General features: G+C 39.1%; 1 pseudogene; it reads right to left on the bottom strand.

Moving 5' to 3' along the window:
* Nucleotides 1–16,653: 16,653 nt before the first annotated feature.
* LOC110221934 (proteasome assembly chaperone 1 pseudogene) lies at nucleotides 16,654–17,225 on the bottom strand (annotated as a pseudogene).
* Nucleotides 17,226–17,592: the final 367 nt, after the last annotated feature.

Raw genomic sequence — 17,592 nt, 5'->3', positions numbered from 1 at the left:
CCCTTTTTTTAAAAAAAGCTTTTTAAAAGTTTAAATTTATTTATTTTTAGTTTTCAACATTCACTTTCATAAGATTTTGAGTTCTAAATTTTCTCCCCCTCCCCAAGATGGTATGCAATCTGATGTAGGCTCTGCATATACATTCATATTAAACATATTTTTGCATTAGTCATGTTGTAAAGAAGAATTAGAACCAATGGAAAGTACCACAAGAAAGAAGAAACAAACAGAGAGAGAGAGAGAGAGAGAGAGAGAGAGAGAGGAGAGAGAGAGAGAGAATGAACGAATGAATGAATGAATGAATGAATGAATGAATAGAATCTTGATCTGCATTCAGATTCCATAGTAAGTTTCTGGATGTAGATAGCATTTTCCATCATGAGTTTTGGAGTTGTCTTAAATTCTTGCATTACTGCAAGAAGAGCTAAGTCTATCAAAGTTAGTCATCTCATAATATTGCTGTTAACTGTGTACAATGTTCTCCTGGTTCTGCTCACTACACTCAGCATCAGTTCATGTACATCTTTCCAGGTTTTTCTAAAATCTGCCTGCTCATCATTTCTTATAGCACAATAGCATTCCATCACATTCATATACCACAACTTGTTCAGCCATTCCCCAATTGATGGGCATCCTCTCAATTTCCAATTCTGGGCCACCACAAAAAGAGTACAGCTTATAGTCTTAAGGAAACTAAGACAATAAATGACCGACACCTAACAGTATATGTCAAAAATGGGACTTGAACCAAGGTCTCTTTGACTCTAGGCTCTCCAGCAAACCATTATGCAATGATTCCTCTCCATTATTTCACTACTAACTAGATGAAAAATGAACAGTTGAACTCACTCTAATTCTCATCCTCCATTTTAAAGGTTATAGTTGTATGCATTTAGAGGTTGCCCAAGTAAATTAGGCTGTTAGAAGACTCCTAAAGTGCTTCCTTTATCCAGGATGAGGGCTAGCTAGTAGGCAGGGTGATAATGGGATGCTATCTTGCACTGTGCTTTGCAAACAAGAGGACCAGGGACTAGAGGAAAATTGATAATGTTGCGCTCTTTGTATAGGTGTTCAAGGAGGACTAGCACCTGTGGTGTGAGGTTTTTGCTGAGCCCTTTTCAGGGCTGCTCATAGATCTTTGGTGTCCACCTGGCACTCAACTCTTACCTGTGGCTCCAAGAATCTGTAGCATGCACAACAAAACTGTCTCAGCAGACAGGCTAAAGCAGGTAAGTGAGGGGCCTCAAACCTATCAGTGAGTTAGGGAGGTGTCTACCCCAAGCATATGAAGAGTGGATGAGTGAGAACAATTTGTTGAAACAGCCATGAAGGCAACTGAGACAAACAATGTGGAACACTTAGAGCTTGGACAGACATTGAAAACTCCAAGGGCATCCACTGCATCCCAGGCCAACCCCGGTCTTCTTGATTTTTATCTTTTCCCTTGATTTCAATGACTCTGGAAGACAGAGTGAGGCTGATGACTTTGTGCAACTCTGCCTCACTTAAATCTAATTCATGCCTCACTTAAATCCAATCCAATCATCCCATGATGTCATTGGTCCTCTTCAAAAATGAAGGACAAACAACAAATGACAACGGGTATTTTCACAGAATTACTTAGCTCTATTGTAAAGACCATATTGGGCTCTGGGTGGAGAAGCAAGGGGATGATTCTTTACCCCAGGTGAATGGTTTAACTGTGAAATCTTGAAACTGATTTCCATCATACACATATTTGACATTAGTTTACAGACTCAAGACTGATTTGATCATATGACTTAAATCACTCTTCAATCTTGGTGGTTATACCCTTGTGAATATTTGAAATCATGTAAGGAATTTCCTATATGGGAATGTTTAGCAGTATTCTTTTACTTGGTGGCAAGTAGAAATAGCTTAGCAGCATATAGACTATCTTCCAGTTTCTGAATCGAGTTGAGGGGCTGATCAAATTAGGAAGACAGAATACATTCCATTGCAAAGTAGTCACAATATAACTCTTCTTTTTAATATCTTGATGCCCAGGTACTTTTAATTATGCAAACAAATGAACAGAGATAAAATAGTCCCATCTATTCCTTCCTTAGCTTTTCATATCCCTAGCACCTAGAAACTACTACTAATCATTTAATTAATAATCCTAATTACATTCATAGAAATTGCCACTTCTCTACTAAAGAATGATGCATTGCTTCCCTATAATTTATATATTATATATATATATGTATATGTATATATGTATATATATATATTATATATATATTTCAGAAGCTACTAGGATTTCTACTATCTTTGTTAATAATTTAAAATCTTAATTAATCTTAGGTAGCATTAAAATAGTCATAGTGTTCAGGACTAAAGAGGTAATAGTCTTGCTCCTTCCTTCCCCTAGTCAGACCACTTTTAGAATATTATAATTAGGGGCAGCTAGGTGGCACAGTGGATAGAGCACCAGCCCTGGAGTCAGGAGGACCTGAGTTCAAATCTGGACTCAGATACATGACACTTACTAGCTGTGTGACCCTGGGCAAGTCACTTGACCCCAATTGCCTAACCAAAAGGAAAAAAAAAAGAGTGCATAAGAGGCTTTTGAAGATCACGCCATAATAGAATCAATGGAAGGGAACTACTACTATTTAGGACAAAAAAAAAACCACTGAAAGGGGGAAAGAGGAGGAGGAAGACGAAATGACTTTCTATTTAATAGAAAATACTATTTTCTAGTATTTGAAGGGCTATCACCTTGAAGAGGGCTTAGAGTTTTTAGGTCTCTAGTATAGACTTAATAAGCTTTTAGAAATAGATGTTTACTTTATGTGCCAAGTCACTCTATTTCAATTCAATTAATTCATTCATTAAACATTTATTAAGCACCTATTATTTGTTCCATATTGATTAACTAAGATGTTTGGACCTAATCAAATGCTGTCACTGATTATTTGATTCAATAGAAAAGTCTTGGCCCTGTTCATATCTATGTTATAAGTGTGATTCAGTCAACCAAGAAGTTTAGGCCCTCTGTAATTAGTGAGCTAAGGGTCTGGTACATGGATGTGATAGAAGAAGGACTCTGCTTCAAGTTTGCGTTGAACAAGACAGCCTGTGATGATTGTTCCAACTCCAATATCCTACAATTCTATGAAAATTTCTAATAATTTTCCAACAGCCCCATTTCTGCTCATAGTATAAGGTTTCAAATCACTTCTGGCTTTCAAGTGAGTTCCTATAAGCCCTGTGGGGCTTTGTTTTATACCTAATGCCATCATCCATGAATATTTCTGATTGATTCACCTATATTTGTCTATTGTATCAGAACAAACACTGATCTTAGAGAAAAGATAAGGAGGGGACACACTAAAGAGGATCCACAAGAATTTTTCCTATCAACCTTTTCAGCAAGGAAAAAGGTTCTCAGGGGAAATATTTTACAGCAAATAAAAATGAATTTGTAGTTACGTTTTATTCATTTTTTAAATCCTTGTAATTTTCCCCTCTTACCGTTGTTACAAATTCAGACAAGTATAAACCCGCAAACAGATTTGAAGGGAAATAAAGCCAAGAAGTTGAATTTTCTTTTTCCATTTAGGTTTTATATATAATTTCTCAGTAAAGGTCAAAGTTAATAGACACGACCATCGTTCATCCTGACTGAGAATTATACTATAGTAGAAACCAAAGTCACCATGACCAACAAAAAAGTGAAATTTCACATATCAGTGACTGTAATGGTAATTTGCACAGACCCAGGCAAGAGTTGCCTCATTTATATTGTTTCTCCCTATATATCATAAGATCATAGGATTCAGTGAGACTAGCATCCCTAGACAGACAGATCCTTGAATTATTGCCTCCAGATGGCATGGCTTATGATTGTGCAAGTTTGTGGCAAATAGGTGCTAATTTAGCAGCCCTAAGAGTGCTTAGTAAGGCACAGGCAAAGTGGTACAGTGGATAGAAGGCTGGCCTTGGAGGCCAAAAAGACATGGGTTCAAGGCCTGACTCTACCATATACTGGCTGGGTGATCCTGAGCAAGGGTTGTTTTAATGTCTCAGTGCCCCAAGCCTAGTTAGCACTCTCTTAGTCCAATGTGATGGCAGGTCCAATTAAGAAAGAGACGAAGGGAGGAAGAAAGGAAGGAAGAAAAAAGAAAGAAAGCCAGAGCTGCAAGAAAATTTTAAAACTTTGTAATCTTAAAATGTATAACTGCTGTTTGGAAGCTATCCAAATAGGAGGGAAAGAGGAAAGTGAAAGAATACCTGGGGGATGTCAATAGTTAGCCTCTGGAACAATAACTGTCTTTAGAACAGAGGTTCCTAACACCATTCTAAACTTTCACTCTGAACTAGACACCTGGCTAATGTCTCCTTTCCCCATAATTCCACTTGAGATTAGATTTATGCTCAAGAAAAATAGAACAAGCTTACCTGCAGCACACTGGGATTGAGAACAAGGCTGGGTATAGGCGAAGAAAAGTTGGTTATGGCTTTTATGATTATTTTACCAGAGATTATGGAGTGCTGACAGGATGCTAAGTATTGAGCAGAACCCAGGGAAAGTCTGGTGCCAACGCAGGCTCATGAGTTAAAATGATGAAATAAATAATAAGAGAGAAAACCCATGAATAATATTATCAGGAGGGGCTGCTTTGCATTTCCAGTTTTCGTTTGTTTGTTTTTTGACAAGTAGCACCACCGTTTACTATTTAATAACCTACATTGCTATGTCCAATTATCCCGGTACCTCAACTACTTTCTGGTTGCAAATGAAACATTGTTTGAAGTTACACTGACTGTGTGGAGACTCTTCCAGAGTGAGTTCTGGATAATTTATCCCTGTTAAGTGGAATGAGTTGAAGATGCTACAAAATGTCTGATGGTACATCTTCTACATGTGCCCTGGATTTTATTTCCAAACTAAATAATGAAGCCAACCAGGACCCTCTTCAGCAGGGGTGTCAAACTGAAACAGAAACAGGTCCCTGAGGCCAGTGGGCTGCCAGTTGGATACCTCCGCTCTTCATTACTTTCCCCTGAGGTCTGCACTGTAGCCAGGGAAAGACAACCCTCTCTTTGAGGAGTGGTACAGGCAAGTATCATGCAAACTAGACATAGCTAGGTATGGAGGGGGAACGGAAGGGAATAAGCATTTATTAAGTGCCTACCACGTGCCAGGCACTGTGTTCAGTGCTTTACAAATATTTCATTTGATTAATGATTTGCCCAAAGTCATACAGCGGTAAAGCTAGAAATAGAATACAGATCCTTGGCTTTTCTCAAATCTCAGTTCAAATCCCTTTTCTGGTCTCCCTTTAATTCCAGTGTCTTCCCTCTGTGAATTCTATCCTACTTTTTCCAAAAGTGAAGAAAGGGTAAAGAGGGATTAAGAATATGATTAAGTGGGGCAGATAGGTGGTGCAGTGGATAGAGCACGAGTCCTGAAGTCAGGAGGACCTGAGTTCAAATCCTGCCTCAGACACATAATGCTCACCAGCTATGTCACTCTGGACAGGTCACTTAACCCCAACTGCCTCACCCCTCAAAAAAAAATGATTAAGTGAGAACAACAGAAATAACGGAAGGAAGGAAACAAGCACTTATTAAGCACCTTCTATATGCCAGCACTGTGCTAAGCACTTTACAAACATCTAATCTGATACTTGGAACAACCCTGGAATGGCAAATAGGTGGCACAGTGGTTACAGTCCTGGAGTCAGAAAGACCTGAGTTCAAATTCAGCCTCAAATACTTAGTAGCCATGTGACAAGTCACTTAACCCTGTTTGCCTCAGTTTCCTCATCTGTAAAATGAACTGGAGAAGAAAAATGGCAAACCACTCTTTGCAAAGAAAATTCCAAATGGGGTCATGAAGAGTTGGACACATCTGAAATGACTGAACAACATCAACAACCCTGGGAGGTAGGTGCTATTGTTACAGTTGAGGAAACTGAGAGGCTGAGGTGAAATGACTTACCAGGGATACATAGCTTGCAAGTCACTAAGGTTAAATTTGAACTCAAGTCTTTCTAATGTCAGGTCCAGGAATCCAACCACTGTGCCACTTACTTGCCTAAGGGAGACCAGCTTATTTTGCAAATACATTCTGGGTTACAGTATAATAAATACCTGGCATTTATTTAGCCCTTCAGAGTTTTTGAAGTGCTTTCACATCTCATTCAATTTTCATGAAAACTCTTTAAAATAGGTAAGAATGATTGTCTCCTTTAGCAAACAAAGATACCAGATGGACTGGATGATTTTCCCGAGGTCATATAGAAGTAGAGCTAGAAACAGAATACAGAACCCTGGCTTCTCTCAAGTCTCAGCTCAAATCCCTTTCCTGATCCCTTCTTAATGCTGGTGCCTTCCCTCTGTTAGTTACATCTGATTTATTTTGTATGTATCTTGACTGAATATAGTCATTTGCATATAATCTCCCTGATTAGATTGTGAGCTCCTTGAGGGTAGGGACTGTTTTTGTCTTTCTTTATATAACCTGAGCTTATACACTGACTGTTATACAGTGGATGCTTAATTATTAACTTGATCCTGCTAACTCATAATCTTGTGACCATTCCATTAGCCCATACTACCTTGAATTTCAACAGTAGGGGTTAAAGTTATATTTCAAGGCTAAAAATGTTATTTAATCCTTACACAGTACATAGTAGTACCTCAAAGAATCTGCCATTAAATCCACTACAGCAAATATTCTCCAGAGTTTCCTATAGATTTTCAAGTTTCAAGTGTGAGGTCAATTTTTACCTTGTAATTTTCACCAGCAGTTATTTCTCATGGGAGAATGGATTGGTTGGAGTGGGGATAATAGCTGAATGGGAACACTGCCAAGGAGTAATTCTCTATTACATCGAAATCAGTGAATGGAGCAACCATCATGGTGAAGTGGTGGCCATAATAATATATGGCTAGATACTTATTAAAGAACTCTTTGCCTGTTTCACTATCCCACTCCTCTTGAAGAATAACGTTAATAATAACGATGATGATAATGATAATAAATGACATTTAAATAGCACTCTAAGATCTGCAAAGGGTTTGACATGTAGTATCTCTTTGACCTTCACAATAATGCTGTGAGATAGGTGCTATTATCTCCCCATTTTACAAATGAGTAAGTCAGAAGGCAGAGTACTTATAACTTGCCCAGGGTCACATAACTAGTAAATATCTGAAGCAGTATTTAAACTCAAGTTTTCCTGAGTCCAAATGCAACAGCTTGTCCAGTTCACCTGGCTTTGGCAATTACAATCTTTCTGCTATAGATTAAACAACTTTATGTCTCAAGTGGCATAGGTCCAGTATGTTCTTTAGGTCCATAGTGATAGATAGATGATTTCTAAAGACCGTTTCCAATCCCATTCTGTGATTCTGAAAGAAAACTTGGCACATCAAGAATGTTTGGTTTCAGAAAACCAAATATCATAAAGGTCTTATCTGTCTTCAGTAGTTTATGAAGCTAATATTTTAATAGGGAGATTAGGAACTGAGCTTATATAAATAATAGTAGAGGCCAGGGCAAATCCACCATTCTGTTAAGTAAACAACTTGCCACATTTTTCCTCATTTCCTCAAAATGATGGATGGTGGAATCAAAACTTTAAAAAGCAGGGGGATAATTCTGAGGTGGGGAGACTGCTTGAAAGGTCAAATCATGTCAGATTGATCATTTGCTTCTCAATTCTGCCATTAACATTTACAAACTAAAATTTTTAAAAAAGTTTGGCTATCTGCATCTGGTCCCCATAAACTACCTATGTGGTCTTTGCTATTATACTAGCTTCATCTCTTGGACTTTCCAGGTCATTCAGTGACTAGGTTGTCTAGGATGTGGTGAATGGGGATGAAGGTATAGGTTACTTGAAAGATTTGTCTATACATACAAAATGAAATGGAAGATTCAGGTAATGATGTATGATAATACATAGAGAGCTGGCCTTGGAGTGAGGAAGTCCTGGGTCCAAGTTGCTTATTCTCTTAGTGCCCCCAAACAACTTTCTAAAATTATAAATTATGAAGAAGGTATTGATGTGCATTGGTAGAGGAAATGCCTCATTGGTACTTCCCTATGCTTTTGAAATCACACATCTATGTATATTATATATAGTGTATATCTGTATCTATCTATATATACATACACATACATACTATATACTATATAAATATATTTATATTTTATATTTGCATATCATTTGTATTATAGCTATATTATATGTATATAAATATATATATATATATATATATATATATATGTATAAAGCCAAAAAATCAACTTGTCCAAAGAGTACAGCAAATAGGAATGTCAATGGTGATTTTGTTTATTTTTTTTTGTTTGAATTATCTAAATATTTCTGTATCAATTGTCCACCTGACATAGGTAGTCACAGTTTTTAGCTATGTTGGGCTGAGGGGAAATAGAAAGAAATCTAGGTGATATAGTGCAGAGGGATGTGACCTTGGCCCTATAGCAAACCAAATATATAATTGGGAAATATTTAACAAAACAAATAAAAATATAATACAACATAAATAATGTTAATTTGTAGTTTTCTAAGTCAAAATGCTGTCATTTCTATTTGTGTTTGACACCACTGATGTAGTTAATTGAGTTCTGGAGTCAGAAATATCTGAATTTGAATCTTACCATTTACTAGCTGTATGATCATGGGCAAGTGACTTACCATCATTCAACCTCATTTTTCTAACTATAAAATGGAGATAATAACAGTATCAACCTCATGGGGTTGTAATAAAATGAGATAGTGTATTTGTAAAATGTGTTTTGCAAACATTAAAGCACTGTGTAAATGATATCTTATTATTCAAATTTAAAAATCCAAAAAAAAATTTATTGAATTATCTGGATTAGTTTAAGGAAATTATTTAATCTCTAGAGAGGTTACTAAACTCAGGAGGGGCCAATAAATAAGACCACATAAGCCAATAAAAAAAGTGCTGTAGCTGGCATCATAAGATCTGAGTTCAAATATCTTCTCTGACGCTAACTAGCTTTTATGAACGTGGGTGAATCATTTAATCTGTCTGGGCTTTAATCACCTCATCTGTAAAATAAGGGAGTTGTACTTATACTTTAAATCATTGATTCTAAATACCTACAGTATCTTGTATCTGGTAGGATCTGAGTGAAAGAGCCAACCATTTCCCAAACAGCCTGACCAATTCTCAGAGGCTAATCCAGAGGCAGAGATTTAAAGGGAAAGACACCATCTGTGCAAAGCAGCCCTGACCTAAGCATGCAGAGTTTATACTGTGGCCACCTCATATTTCTGTCTAAGCTGTTAATGTATGAAAAGCCAGAATCACTGCCTTGTTTTTCTTCCCGAGTCTTCTCTGGCCATATGTTGCCCACATGTTGCATTGCTCAGTATACTCTTATGCTATAAAACTGGAGGTTTGAGGTCCAAGAGGCAATAATGGATATGAAAGGTTCTGCTTGAACTTGACTTTATGAAACCAAGAGCCAAACTCAAACTTCATTTCAACCATCCAAACATCCATTCATCCGTCCATCACCTGTCCATCCATCCATCTGCCCAGCCATTCATCAATCCATCCCTCCACCTATGCAGCCATCCATCTGCCCAGCCATCCATTAATCCATATATCCATCTGCCAATCCACCCATCTTCTATCCATCCATTTATCTATCCATCCAGCAAATATTCACTAAGTATCTACTATGCTTGCCAAGTGCAATAGGCTCTGTGGACACCAAGACAAAAATGAAAGAGTCCCTATTTTCAAGGAGCTTATATTCTGCATCAGCAGAATTGAAGATGTGATAGAGAAGAAAGAACATTGGACTAGGAATGAAGGAAAGCTGAAGACTTGCTTCTCTTATTTGCTGGTTGTGGGGCATTGGGCAATTGAAGTCACATCTCTGATCCCCAATTTAAATGGCAGGTTTAGATTAGAATAATGCTAAGGTCCCATGTTCAAATTTGGTGCTATATTTGACTTTTCCCCTCCTCGCCTTTTCTCTCTAGTCAGGTGCTGAGTTAATATCAGAGTTATATCTAGGGCTTTGCACCAGGTGTATATGTCTTCCCCCATTACACACATAGGGTGGAACAGATATGCTTTTTCTGCACAGCAGTCTGGAAACCACTGTCTCTGATCATCATAGTCCTCCACCAGCCAACAACCCCACAGGGCTTAGAGGGAAAGCAAGCTCTCAGTAAAGGTGACAGAGAGCAGTCACAGGCTAGAAGAAGTCAGGGAAGGTGGAATAAGAGATGGGCCACTCACTCTACCTACATGCTTGTACCTGAAGTTAGCCCATCTCTTCTGAGGGGCACTTGTGACACCGAGCCCCTCATGCACTCCCCTTGCTTCAGGTTCCCAAATTCCTAGTTATAGATTTACTGTTGCTTCTACCTATAAGATAATTCTCCCATCCATTTCCTCTTCTCTTTTCCCATTGCCACTACCTAATGCTTCATTTCCACAGACTAAGCTATTGCAATAGGCTCTGAACATATCTTTAGTCTCCTTCTTGTAATCAGTCCTAGTATTTGTACCATTGTCAGACAATTTCTTTGCATAGAAATCTGTCTGTGATATGCATTTGCATATCAAAAATTTTCAGAGACTCCTTATTGACTACCAAGAAAAATCCAAAATCCTTTGTTCTGTATTTAAGGTCTTCCACATTCTAACTCCAATCTATCTCTCCACACTTGTTTCCATGGACTCTACAGTCTAGACAAACTGTATTATTTATTTTCTTTGAAGACAGACCCCGTAGGCCCTCCCCTCTGCCTTGCATTAGACACACTATTGCCCATCTCTGAAATGGAAGTGTCTTCATCTGGAATTCAATTTCTTCCCATTCCTTAAAGCCTAACTCAGATGCCACTTTCTTCATTAAGCCTTCCCAGACTCCCACCTTGGAGTTCACCCAAAACTTTACGCCTCTCATATACTAAGCATGTATGATTTGAGATTCTAGTTCATTTAATGAGTCCCCTCTGAACCATGAACCACAAATAGATGATAAACTCCTTAAGGATCGTGTTCACGTCATTTAAGTTGTGATCCCCCCCACGTCATCACCTAGCACAGCCTTTGCACAGTGTGTCCTCTCAGGCCCACGTAGCTAAAAACTCTATCTATGTCAAGTGGATAATTGATCATCTATAAAATGGGGAAGTTGGACTACATGGCTCCCAAGGTCTCTTTCAGCTCTTAACCTATGAGACAGGACACCATTCACCTTATTGCTTTTGCATTAAACAATTAGTTCAAGATAATGTTGGGTAGAAGGGAGCACTGATTGCTGGGAGGAGTGGGAAAGACCCCACATAGGAGCTAGCTCTTGAGCTGAGATCTGGAAGAAGTCAGGGGTTCTAATAGGTGGAGGGAAGGGAAGGCATTGTGGGCACGGGAACAAGTTTGGAGATGAAAGAAGGAAGTATCATGGGTAAGAAGTGATACACAGGCCAGTTCGGCTAAAACATAGACTGACTGAAGGAGAACAATGTGTAATAATCCTAGAAAGACAGACCGGAACTAAGTTGTGAAGAATTTTAAATGCTAAGCTGAGGAGTTTGTATTTTTTAAGTGTTCTTGACCTGGGGCCCATGAACTTTTGGATATAAATTAGGTAGGTAGGTAGATAGATAGATAGATAGATAGATAGATAGATAGATAGATAGATAGATAGATAGATGCATAGATAGGTGGATGGACGGATAGAGGGATATAGATAACTATTTCAATAAATTCATTTCCTTTATAATGTTATATATTTTATTTTATGAATTTTAAAAGAATTATTAAGAGAAAGGGTCTATAGATTTCACCAGCCTATGAAAGTGAGCCATCTCTCTCTCTCTCTCTCTCTCTCTCACACATACACACATACACACACACAATCTTTAAGGATCTCTAAGAATCAATTAGAAGCCCTTGGAGATCTTTGAGCAGGAGTCAAACCTATGCTTTAGGGGTATTACTTTGCAAACCATGTGAAGGAGATGTTGGAAAGAGGGAAAGACATGAGACAGGGAGGCCAATTAGGACTTTATTATGATAGTACAGGCAAGAGATGATAGCTGGAACTAAAGTAGAGGAAGAGAAAAGGATTGATTGGAGATATCATGGAGATAGAAATTTTATGAGTTGGCACATGGCTGATTATGAGGGCACAGAAAGAGAGGAGAGAGAGAGAGAGAGAGAGAGAGAGAGAGAGAGAGAGAGAGAGAGAGAGAGAGAGAGAGAGAGAGAGAGAGAGAAGAGTGTTCTTTGACTGGCCTGAATTGTTAACATTTGTTCTTAATCTAACAAATGCTCTTAGCTAGGTCCATAAACACAGTTTCTGAATATCCTCAGAAGCCATAACTGCAGTGTTTAGTAATTTCAGGAAAATTGGTCTGGTCCCACTGGTGTGGGAGTCTTTGCAAGGATGGGAGCCCTGCTGATTTTTTTTTTCATTGCTTTCAATATCAACAAGCAAGAACACTCTCCAGGACTTTTTTTCACATTCGCCCTTTTTTGTTTCTCACCTTCTCCAAGAGGGAGATACAGATCTAAATCTGGTAAAGGTATTTGGAGGGTGAAATTGAAAGCCTTAAAGTAGCTTCTCTTCATATACCATGTAACTATATGCATCAAAAGCATATGAGCATTTCAAATGAGAATCTGAGAAAAAGCATAAAGAAGTGGGTGTGGAAATAAGAAACTTCCAATAAAACTAGATCTCCTGGGTCAACAGCCTGTACATACATGCATGAACAGACATATAGATACACACATATATGTATACATATATATATACACACATATACATGATTCATACATCCATATCCATAAATATAAAATTGTCATCTTAAGGAAAGTTACTAAAACTTTAAAGATAAATGATGACAGATAATAGACAGGTGATAGATAAGTAATGATAGAAACATATGTATAAATATTGGTAAAAAGATATATCATTCTGGGGGGGAAAGCCTCAATATACATATAACATACGTATAAGGTTTTTTTTGTTTGGTTTTTCCCAGAATTTTTTCTGGCTTTGCATGAAAAGTGTTTTGTAATTATGTTCATATAGTTCCTGGTTTTGTTTTGGCAGGTAGACTCCCAAATATTTTATTGTGTCTACAGTAATTTTAAATGGAATATCTCTTTCTATATCTTGCTGCTGGGCTTTGCTAGTAATATAGAGAAATGCTGATGATTTGTGTGGGTTTATTTTATATGTATAGAATTTTTTTTCTTAAGATTATTTTATACCTCTCTGGAACTCAGCAGGAAAATTCCATATGTGCTGGCTTTCTATTGTGTGTGTTCATGATGAACAATAATCATCAGATAATTGGACTTGTATATCACTGAATCTACAAAACAATTCAGGAGACAACTTAAAATTTCAAGGAAGTTTAGACTAGCTTGAAATAGTTAATGAGGAAAGTGCTAGTAGGGATTATTAGATAAACAAAAAGCAAAGTTTGGGAATTTTGGGGGGGTTGGGGGAGGAGGAGGAAAAGCCAGAAAGAGTAGGATATAAATGTCCTCTCCTGGAAAGTTTCTAGAAGCCTTCTGGATAGAATGAGTGCTTTGCTATCTGGGAAAAGAACGCTTAGCGTCTTTCTCCCCTAAATACTCAAGGAGAATGAACCAGCAGAACAGAAAAACAAATTCTAAAAAGTTGGCTTCATAATGGTAGGAGTGAAGAAGGAGCTCTGTTTACTCACTGATCTCCCCATGCCTGTCCAATATGTTATTCTGCACCCTTCTGCCATGATGCCTTGTCCTGGAGCCAAGGAATAGAACTTCAGAAGAGCAGAGAGGATCAAGCAGAGACACAGAAAATGGAGGGAGTTATGGAGAACAATTCAAAATATGAAATTAAAGCTACCTCATCTCAAATCCCAATGATCAGGGTGTAGTAGAGGTAAGACTAAGTTGGGAACCCTGTCACTTACAGCATTCTGTCTAGAAGGCCAGGGTTCTACACTTTCCTAGGCCATATGGCCCTTAGATGAAAGGAGCCCCCAGGGTATCAGTCAATACATGAGCCTGGGAAAAATGGAACTGCCGCCATAGGCAATGGTGACAATGCTGAGGCTGCCATTTAAGGTCCTTTGGTGGGTTCACTAAAAAGAAAATCCAGTACTGATTTCAAGTAATCACAGACTTTCCCCCATAAAAGCAGCTTGAGCCACCAAAGTCTAGCCTGCTTCAGCAGCCCCCAGAGTCCTTTCCTATTAACCAAAATGCAGTGGAGAAGAAGGGGAATGCAACATAGGTGATTGGTCTAACTTTGATGACATTACTTTTTTTTTTATGTGACTAAAGCTCCAGAAAGGGAGAACTTAAGAAGAATTTCTACTAGAAGAGGCAAACAATGTCTATGCCCTCATGTGTAAAGAGAAATGAAGAATTAAGGCAGTGTTTAAATCAGTAGTGTCAAACACAAATTGAAATGGGGGGTGGGGGAGGGGAGAGCACTAATCTGTTCATAAGTATCCTTGTGGGCTGCAATGTTGAATTAGTTTTAAAATGTAATATTACACATGTTTTATTGTATTTTCATTTATTTTGTTAGATATTTCCCACATGTGGCCAGCTGGTACCATATTTGGCACCTCTGTTTTAGATACCTGGAAACAGCATTTCACTGGAAACTAAGGTTCTAGTCTAGGCTCTACTACTAAGTAGTGTCACCCTGGGCAAACCACTTCTTTAGGTCTCAGTTTTCTCAACTGTAAAATGAAGGAGTTGGAGCAAATAACCTCTGTCCCCTTTCTGTTCTACTGAACTATAAATATTAAGAATTTAGGACAATAAATACTTTGTGGTTGAGGAAACAAGTGCTTTTGTCTCAGACAATCAATTTAGGGAAACTGATTACTTTGCTGCTGTCAGGGATAAATAACAGGAGTACACAGTAAATGAACTAGAGGAGAGGTTGTACCTCTACCTTGTTTCTTTCATCCTGATCCAAAGTCATTTGCATGGCAAAGAGTGCCATTATGGGGGTTGAAAAGTTATTCTTCCTAGCTCCATACAATTTCTTTGTAGTTTTGCTAAGTGGAGGCCCCAGTATGCTTTTGAAGGGATTCAAACTCGTGACCAGAGTTGTTGTTGTTTGCCCTTTGTCCCTGAAAAGGACCATGATATCAGGGAGGTGATGTCTTGACATGCAAGTGAATTAGATTTAAGTGAGGGAAGGCTGTACAAAGTCACTAGCCTCACTTTCTCCTCCAGAATCATCTAGGTCCAGCAGCAAGATATAGATCAGTTATGACTGGAGATGGTCCTCATGCCCAGGGTATGACAAGAAGGAAATGGGGACTTTCTAGCCCTAAGTCAAATAGAAGATTGGAATCAGGGGGCCCAGGCACAACCACAGGAGTTCTATTCAAAGCTCAGATTTTAAAATGCATAAGTGCCTCTCTAGATAATTGTCTGGTTACAGCCAGGGGTGCACGTTTATGTGTGACTGAGGAAGGGGTAGAAGAGTAGAACACAGAAAGTGAATAGACTAAGGAACTAAGTGGGGTTAGAGCATTTGAGTGAGAGTCAATATGAATGTTGAAGCCTCCTAGTATAAGTCAGCAGTATGAGAAGACAGAAAAATTATGAACCAAATACTGAACTCATTGAAGAAGAAAAGAGAGTGGCTTAGATGTCTGTAGAAAATAGCTAGCAGAGGGGCAGCTAGGTGGCACAGTGGATAGAGCTCTGGCCTTGGAGTCAGGAGGACTTGAGTTCAAATCCAATCTCAGACACAAGACACTTATTAGCTGTGTGACCCTGGGCAAGTCACTTAACCCCAATTGCCTCACCAAAAAAGCAAAAAAACCCAAAAAACATAAAAAGCATTTAATTGCTATCTTTGGGAGCAGCTGGGGGGGGGCAGCTAAGTGGCACAGTGGATAGAGCACCAGCCCTGAAGTCAGGAATACCTGAGTTCAAATCCAGCCTCAGACCAAACACTTAACACTTACTAGCTGTGTGACCCTGGACAAGTCAGTTAACCCCAATTGCCTACAAACAAAAAACAAAAACAACAACAAAAAAAAGAAAATAGCTAGAAGGATTTTGATTGGATGGTAGATATGCATAGCATAAACCTCAAAAGAGAAAATGTTACTGAGTAATGAAGTTAAGGAGAGAATCTGGACGTGGCAATGGGAAGTAAGGAGTATCCCAACTTCCCCCACCTTGACTAGTAAGCAGTCAGTACTAGAAAGATTGACCAAGGAGGCTGTATCATGGAGGGGAAAATGGAGGGGGGGGGATAGAGGAGAATGGAAGGGGAGGGGGAGCCTGGCCGGGGAGGGGGAGTCCTATTCCACTGATTTCTAGAAGATGGAAGGAGTGGGAGAGGAGACAATTTAGGTTAAAGGAAGTTTGTTGCCAATAAAACAAACATCTCAAAAGTCATAGTGGGAGGACATTGGTTGGGACTTTGTATTGGGATGTGGGAGGAGTGAGAAACCTATAGGGATTCAGAATCACTGGGATTGTAAATGACCAGGTGTAAGAATGTTCATCATTGAGTGACAGTTTCCAGTTCTCTTCACAGAAGTGGCAGGAGATGAGGCAGAAGGCAATCACAACACCATATGGAACCATATGGAAACTCTGTGTTTTTAAGGCTTTCAGGAAGGGAGAAGGAAGGTTGCAACTGGATTCTGGAGTTTTATATTCAGTCACATGACGAGAAGTAAGAACAGTTATCGTAAATTTCTATTCGGGGAAGAACCAAAAACCTTTTCAAGCCATTGATATTGTTGATCTTCAGCAACATAGCAGCTGCACTGGCACAGGAAAACTGTAGGATCTGACTTTAGACAGTAGAACACACAAAAGGCATCTGTTGGGGAAAGATTTGTTGTATCTGTTGTTCTGCACCATTCATTCCATAGCTTAGTAGATCCAATTTCCTCCCAAGTTTCTGAATTCAGAACAAATGAAGACAAAAATGCTACTGCATTATTTCCTATTGCCATTATAAACTTCGAACATGGATACTGCTCTAGCAGGGGAATTTCCAAAGATAAGTTTGTCTGTGTTTGAAGGACCTCTACTTCTCGCTTCCTCTCGAGCTCGCGCCGGACCTCTCGGTCCTCCAGGTTGTCGGGCGCCCAGGGCTCCTCCTCGTCCTCCTCCTCCTCTGTCACCGCTCGGGACCGCACCTTCACCACCTCCCCGAAGAAGGTGGCCGCCATCTCGCCATATGGGAGGGTGCTCAGATGAGAGGCCCATTTCACTACTCCTCCTTCCTCTGAAGGCTGGTGATTAGGCAGGAGACAGTGCAGAGGGAGATAGAAATCTTGCTCTCCATTGACTTTCCTTTTCCTCTTCCCTCAAGGAACAGGAACAGGCAGGAGATTGAAGGACTGAAGTCAAAGAGAAAGTTGTTCCTCATCTTCTTTGAGTGGGAGGCTGTCCACATCTGCAACAGGAGATGGGGTTGATAGCAGACAGTAGAAGTTGCCTAGCTTCAGCAAAGATGGAAATTGTGTTGTGGGCCTCTAGCAGTCCTTCCTCAGATGACACCAAGGAGGAGATGAAAGGCACTCGGTCTCAGTCGGA

Source organism: Phascolarctos cinereus, unplaced genomic scaffold (assembly GCF_003287225.1).
Source record: "Phascolarctos cinereus isolate Bilbo 61053 unplaced genomic scaffold, phaCin_HiC Scaffold_4;HRSCAF=312, whole genome shotgun sequence".
Lineage (NCBI taxonomy): Eukaryota > Metazoa > Chordata > Mammalia > Diprotodontia > Phascolarctidae > Phascolarctos > Phascolarctos cinereus.
The sequence above is the reverse complement of the archived record's forward strand: the minus strand, read 5'-3'. Positions and strand labels throughout refer to the sequence as shown.